Source organism: Oryza glaberrima, chromosome 1, assembly GCF_000147395.1.
Source record: "Oryza glaberrima chromosome 1, OglaRS2, whole genome shotgun sequence".
Lineage (NCBI taxonomy): Eukaryota > Viridiplantae > Streptophyta > Magnoliopsida > Poales > Poaceae > Oryza > Oryza glaberrima.
Genome location: NC_068326.1, coordinates 586359 through 594020, shown reverse-complemented (window position 1 = coordinate 594020; position 7662 = coordinate 586359).

The following is a 7662-nucleotide window of genomic DNA, read 5'->3' as shown; positions in this document are numbered from 1 at the left end:
GTTTTAACATAGCAAAAAATATGTGTGCCTTGGTTCTGTTTTTCTGTCCGTGATTTACTCACCTCAACAGATCAAGAGGCGACGGCGGCTAGCAGCGAGTGCACAGCAAAACTGCATCACCTCTGCACCGGTTGCGAGGGCATCATATATGAGCCACGCTGATCTGAGATGATCCCAAACTGGTGCGCTTAGTAATTCAGACCTACGAACTGATCTGACGTGATCGCCTCGTGCGCTGGGATGGCGCCGACTCGGCGAATTCTTGGGGCGTCCCCTCCTTCTTATGGTAAATAACTCCCTAGTGATTATATATTTTCATTTTTGGTTCAATTGATTGTTGTTGATAAAGTTAGGGTTTCATTGATTTGTACCGGTAATTGAATGTTTCTCTATTTTTTCTTGAATCTTGTGATTGTATAGTTTGGTCTCTGTAGCTACAGTTTGATGGTTTGGTCCTTGCTTCCTCGTTTCCGTTTATTCATCTAATTAATCTCCATTATAACCTATGAGACAAAGTGATTAAGTATATGATTAATGAGTAACATGTTGTATATGCATTGGGGCAGTGTTGTTGCACACATGGAGCCTGGGCAATTGCCTGTGGTGGCCCGGCGCTGCCTCCGCCACTGCTTTGGTGTTTTATAAGGCTAGGTGTCATATAAGTAATCCTTCACGAATAGTTTGTGATTAGAAATAATTTTTGCTCTAAGCATGAATATGTACTCTGTATAATCTTTTTGTGTATAACAGATCAGATAATTATTTATGATTTGACACATCAGAATGGTTTGTCTTGTGATGTAGGCTGCGAGGATGAACAGTTCACAACTGAACTACATCATGGTGGTTTTTTCTCTGGAGTTGGTAGTAGCAGAATTTATTTGGATGAAAAGGTGGATTGGTTTGATTATTGTGACAGTGACACATGGTCTTCATTATGGCTTGATGATTTTATTGAGCAACTAGGATATGATATGTCTGAGAAGGCTAAGGTTTATTGGTTATTGCCTGGGAAGACATTCAGTGATGGGCTAAGGAGAATTAACTCTGATGCAAGCACCAACAGCATGGTTGCATTAGCACCAAGGTTTAGGACATTGCTTTTGTATGTGGATCACCAAGACATTCTTGAATCCATCAATTGGGATGATGTTGCTCTTTCTACCCCTGCTTCTATACCTATCGTGGCTAGTCGTGAGAGGTCTACAATGAATCGAAAAGATTCAGATGTTAAACCTATAGAAGGTCATGACATTGACGAAGACGATGACATCGATGTAGATCCTGACTTTGTTGACAGTGATTATGAGGCTGACAAGGGGGATGATGATGTTTTTGACAACTGTGTTGAGATAGAAGAAGTGGCTAGCAGCAAGATGGTTGTTAAGCTTCCTGAACATGACTCTGATGATGAAGGCTTGTTGCTTCCAGAGTCATCTGATGAAGATAATGAAGGCATTAAGTTGAAATTTAAGAACTTTGTGGCTGCTGTGGACATGGAGTCACCAATCTTTAAGGTTGGGATGTTGTTCTCTGATGCTATTGAAGTTAGGCAAGCAATAAAACAATACAGTGTGAAGAATAGAGTCGCAATTAAATTTACAAGAAATACCAAGAAAAAAATTGAGGCTAAATGTAAAGAAGAGTGCTCATGGATGTTGGATGTAGCTGAGGACAGCAGGACGAATTGTCTTATGGTAAAAAGATATATAGATGGCCACAAATGTCAGAAGGAGTGGGAGTTGAATTATGTAACTGCCAGGTATCTTGCAAATAGATATGTTGAAAGCTTTAGGGATAATGATAGGATGACACTCAAGAGTTTCTCTAAGGTAGTTCAAAAGGAACTAAATGTAACACCATCAAGACATAAATTAGGTCGAGCAAGGAAACTAGCTATGAAAGCGATATATGGTGATGAAATAGCACAATACGATATGTTGTGGGATTATGGACAAGAGCTTAGGAATTCAAATCCAGGTAGTAAATTTTTCTTGAACCTACAAAATATGTGCTTCCATACATGCTATGTGTCATTTGATGCTTGCAAAAGAGGATTCCTAAGTGGTTGTAGACCTATCATATTCCTTGATGGATGCCACATCAAAACCAAGTTTGGGGGACATTTGTTGACTGCAGTAGGCATTGATCCTAATGACTGCATCTATCCTATAGCTATGGCTGTTGTGGAGGTGGAGAGTAGAGCTAGTTGGGGTTGGTTTTTGAATACTTTGAAAGAAGATCTCCTTATCGACAACACTGGACCTTATACTATCATGACAGACAGGCAGAAGGTATGACTTTATTCCATCATATTTGATTTTGTTCAACTTGTCATTTTTAAAATATTTGAATTATTTACTGTTCAATGGATTGGTACTCACCCTTCCTTTTTAAATTTTGTAGGGATTGTGTAACATCCTGAAAATTCAAGACAATGAAAATCACGAAAATTTCGAACTTTTTAAAACTTCTGCATCATGCTGGTTGTTATGATTGCTATTGCTTGCCAAACCGTAAATGATCACCAAGAAAGTAAAGAAAAGAACTACATTTAAGCAATAGATATGATTTATGGGAATATATTTAATCCTACAAATAATTATGCACAAGATATTAAAATCAAATAAAAGAAAAGTTATTATTAACCTATTTTATCAAATATTAAAATATTTGAATAATGTAGGTGGGTGCCATAATATGAGTACACATGAAATGATGATCATTCAAATAAACTGAGCTCTCTGTATATATAATAGAATTACGGGAGTATTTAATTCGATATGTAGATCGATATTGCACCAAGTTCCTAATTGCATTTAGGGATTGAAATTTGATATATTAAACCCCTCCATATAAAATAAACTAACATATAAATAAATTGAGCTAATGTGCTATTGTGTTAATAACGGTCTCATTAGAAAATTATAGAATCTTTAATGAACCTTAAATATTGGACAATATTAAATTTTGGGCAAATTCACATTTGAACACTTAATACGGTCACCCAAATGCTTAGGAGTAAATAGAAATTTAATTTGCAACTTTTCTCAATTTATAAATCAACAAAAACCCTAAAAGAAGAAAAATAGGAAAACTTTGAAATATATATAATAATAATAAGAATTAACCCTAATTAAAAATTCAAATAAATTATATAAATAAAATATGAGTAATATTAATCTAGAATAAATCCATTGGTTGGAATAACACAAATATTGGGTAAACTTCATTTATGCAAAAATTAGGAATTATGGAATCAAATTTATATGGGAAATACACTAAAATCGGGATAAATAGGAAAAGTCACTGTTCATTGCCTCCTAGGTGTTCGATCACGTCCCCTAGCCCTAGACGCCCGTCTGTCGCGTCGCCGCTGTCGCGCCGTCGCCGTCTGCCGTCCCGTCGCCGCTCGCCTGTCGCCATCGCCCCGCTCCGCCGCTGCCGCCGCGCGCCGTCGCGCCGCCTCGCGCCCCGCGCCCGCGCGCGCCGCTCGCCCGTCCCCTCGCCGAGCCGCGCCGCTCGCCGTCCCATTGCCACTGCCGCGCCGTGCGCCGTCCCGTCGCCTCGCGCCGCGTGCCCGCCGCCTCGCGCCCCGCGCCGCTGCCACGCCGCGTCGCCGTCGCGTCACCCGTCGCCCTGCGTCGCGCCCCGTGCCGCGCCGCCTCGCGCCGCCGACGCTCCACCCCTCCCCCCCTCCTTCTCTCCCTTTTTCCCCCTCTCTCCCCTATAAAAACCCCGGCCCCTTCCCCCTCCTCCACCCCACACCACTCCTCCATTCCCCTCCCTCTCCACCGCGCCGCCGTCGTCGTGCCGCCGCGCCGCCGCCTTCGGAGCCGCCGCGCCGCCGCTGCGAAGTCACCGCGCCGCCGCCGCGAAGCCGCCGCGCCGTGCCGCGACTGCGCCGCCGTCGCCGTCATCGCCGCCACCGCCGCCGCCGGTGAGCCGTCTTTCCCCCCCCTCCACCTCGCGCCCACCGCCGTCACCGCCCGAGGGAGAGAAAGAAGAAGGAAGGAGGAGAGAAACCGGAAGGAAGAAAGAGAGAAAGGAAAAAAAAAAGGAAAAGAGAGAGAGAAAGAAAAAGAAAAGAAAAAAGAAAGGAAGGAAAAAAGAAGAAGAGGGGGAGAAAAAGAAAAGGGAAATAAATAGGAAATTAGAGGGAGATTAGGGGAGTTTAGAAAATTTAAACTAATTAGAATTTAGTTATAGATTAATTATAGTCGTAGAATTGCGAAATTTAATATAAATTATGGATTATTCTTGATAATTTCTACAAGAAACCAATCCGCGGTAGTAATTTAGATGTAATTAACAACTAAACAATTAGATGAATTTTTATATACTATTATAGATTATTTTTGGGTAACCTCTATAAGTAATCGATTCACGGTAGAAATTCGGATTTAATCACTAGGAATTTTAGACGTATATTATATTTACTCGTTTATTCATAGACTAAACTAAATCGTATAACATTATAAGATAATTTTAAGATTCCGTCCGATATTTAGTTCGCGATAGAAATTTCTAACCTATTATATGGATATAATGCTCGGGTAGATTAAATTAAAAACTTATGATAATAAAATATATTTATAAATATTAAATAATTAATATCAAGAGGATGCATAATAGTTAACTTAAAAATGTGCCAATAAATAAAAATGGATATTGTACAGTAGAATAATTACCCTTAATATGTTTTGTCAGTGTAGCAACCACATAAATTAATTATAATCACTGTTTGAAATTAATGGATATATAGGAAAATATTAGCGCCATTTATTAAACTATGTCCAAATATAATTAAAACCCATGACTTATTAGTTATTTAAATAAAGTTAACCTTATAATTATTAGGTAAGTAAAATATGGATACACATAGATCGGTCCTAAGCTTGTTTATGGCAAATAATAACAGAGCTAGTGTGATTAAATCACCTATATGAAATTAATCAACGACATATCCCATATAATAGCATATAGTAGGAGAGGTGAGCTACCCTTAGTTAACCAAGCAGTACATAGCAACTATTCAAATAAATGATTCAATATATATTAAGATATTGTGCACACACATATATTGTACATCCCATTATAGATATATGGTATCGTATTAATTTACTTGTTGCATATATTAATTTAGAGGGAGTATATGACAAACATGAATATTAGATAAATACTAGTTATACATCTTGTCCTCGTATAATTACAGATCAAGTGTAAATTTGGAATAGTCATTGTAAAATTATGTGATGGGATAATCCGTAACCATAATATGATTAACCTAAACAATTCTAACATACACGCATGAGTAATTGTTAACCTTTTATAATTTATTTTGACAAGTAAAATATGTACATAATTAAAATAAAGCCTCCATTAATAAAATAATAATACAAATGATTCACAGTAATTATTTGACCGATCCAAAATCCATCCGGCAACAGAACCTCTAGTGTATAACCGTTCTATTTAGATAGATGCATGTGTAACCATAATCCTTCCTTAGCCATTAGCTAGACTGAACCACCATGACAACAGAAAGACTAAGAAACCTTAGCTCTTAGCTTGATTAGAGTCCATTAGCAAGCGCGAATAATATGAGCAACCTTAGGTTCGACCTCAACAAATATATTTTGTTTGTGCATATTTGACTGTTGCTTGAATATTGGTTTTTCTCGCGTATTCTAGACTGTGTATCGATTAGTCGTGAGGCAACGTATGCAGCTTCCAGGAGGTGAAGGTTGATCAAGATTATATTAAGAATAAGGACTACTCTGAGCAAGGCAAGTCATCACTATTCCTTGAACATGTTGATCCCAATTGCGAAATTATTTTGTTTACAAATAAAATTGCATGCAATGATGAACATCCTACTTGTGATTATGCCATGCCTTGATTATTGTTTGCCCTTATTCCTTCGTAACCATGTTTACGTATGAGTCCCTAGTCAATTATGACAATTGCTTAGAAATGCTAATCTAGAATTATGCATACTCATATTTATCAAATGCTATATGCTTGGGCAATTACCTTTGGGAAGGTAATTGAGATGCGGCATGTGGAGACATGAGCGCCACATTGCCATGATATTGATGACATGATTTGTGAAAGGAAAAAAAATAAAACTAAACAACTATTTTCGACTGGGGCGGACGGAGGATTTGGGTGGTATCTGGAAAAGGCTAGTACCGTCCCCGGTCAATTAAGGACCGAGCCATGAAGTTAAGCATGAAACGACCCCCGTACAACCGTACTTCTCGAATGGGTATAGACCTAGCGGATTAGATAGCCGAGCGGAGGCAGTATCCCTGCATAGATGGTTCACCCCTGAGTGAGGCAGGTGCGCTACGATGGGACAGCCGTTGAGGTAGGGCCGAGAGGCGTGCCCTACATCGGTGTCGCCATTGGTAGGACTGCCATGAGTGTGTGAGAGAGAGAACTTAACTTGAACTATAATTTAATATGTGTGTGAGACTTCTCTTTCCCGGGAGCGCCAGAACTCCTCTCACTGCTAGAAACATGGACACCTAGAGTGCATGAGGATTTAAGTTCATGGAGCGGGTACTGCCAATGCGAGGTTATCGAAAAGCTTTGCCGTGACGCGTCTCATGTGTTGGGACGAGGCTCATATGTTGGGCAGCTGCGGAGTGCGGGTAAAGTGTACATCCACTGCAGTGTGAGTAAACCAAATCTATTCGAATAGCCGTGCTCGCGGTTAATGAGCACCGGGACATGTATTACACTTGGCTAGACTCTAAATTCTTAACTTGTGTGGGATGGGATATTGCATGATGATTTTTATGCTGATGGAGCCACTTCCTGAGAGGAGGGAAGGTGGACGTTCTCAGAAAACCATGACGACTCAATGGCGGGAAGCTATCCTTGGGATCACAATGGATGGTGGACAGAACCGTCGTTGTTTAATGTGAACACTGGAACTAAAATTTGATCAGTCTATGATAGGTCTTAGGCTTGTGAAAATATTTGCAAAACGCAGCTTTATGCAAAAGAACCTGAAGCCATTCCTTGAATACTCTCTATCATATGCATTGTTGTTGTGGTGGCTTGCTGAGTACGGTTGGTACTCACCCTTGCTATTTATATATCTTTTAGGGGAGTGTTGAAAAGAAGCCCTTGTCGGTACGCTTGCGTATCCAACAAGATGATCGGAGTGCGGTCTTGTTCTAGGTCTCGCTCCCCAGTCGACTGCCTGTGGCATGTTAACCGGGCCCTTATATTTTTTTGTCTTCCGCTGTTGTTCTCTGATAGTTGTTGGCCTACCTGGCCCTAATGTAAGTATTTAACTCTTTTAGCCTGAATTCATTCGTGATATGTTGTGATCCAACTATGTATGTGTGTACCAACTACTGATCCAGGGATTGGTACGGATAAACACAGAAGATTTCCGATTTCCAAAAATCGGGGGTCTACAGAGCTGGTATCAGGTGTAACATCCCGGCCTAGGGCTTAATAGGATTAATAGAATACTCGTATCAACAAGTTGCAACTTCTTTTCCGGAAGCCAATCTCCAAAGAACTCCAGGGTTAAGCGTGCTTGGCCTGGAGCAATTTGGGATGGGTGACCGACCGGGAAATTCTTCCCAGGTGCACACGAGTGAGGACAAAGTGTGCAGAAAAGACATGTGTTGGTCTATG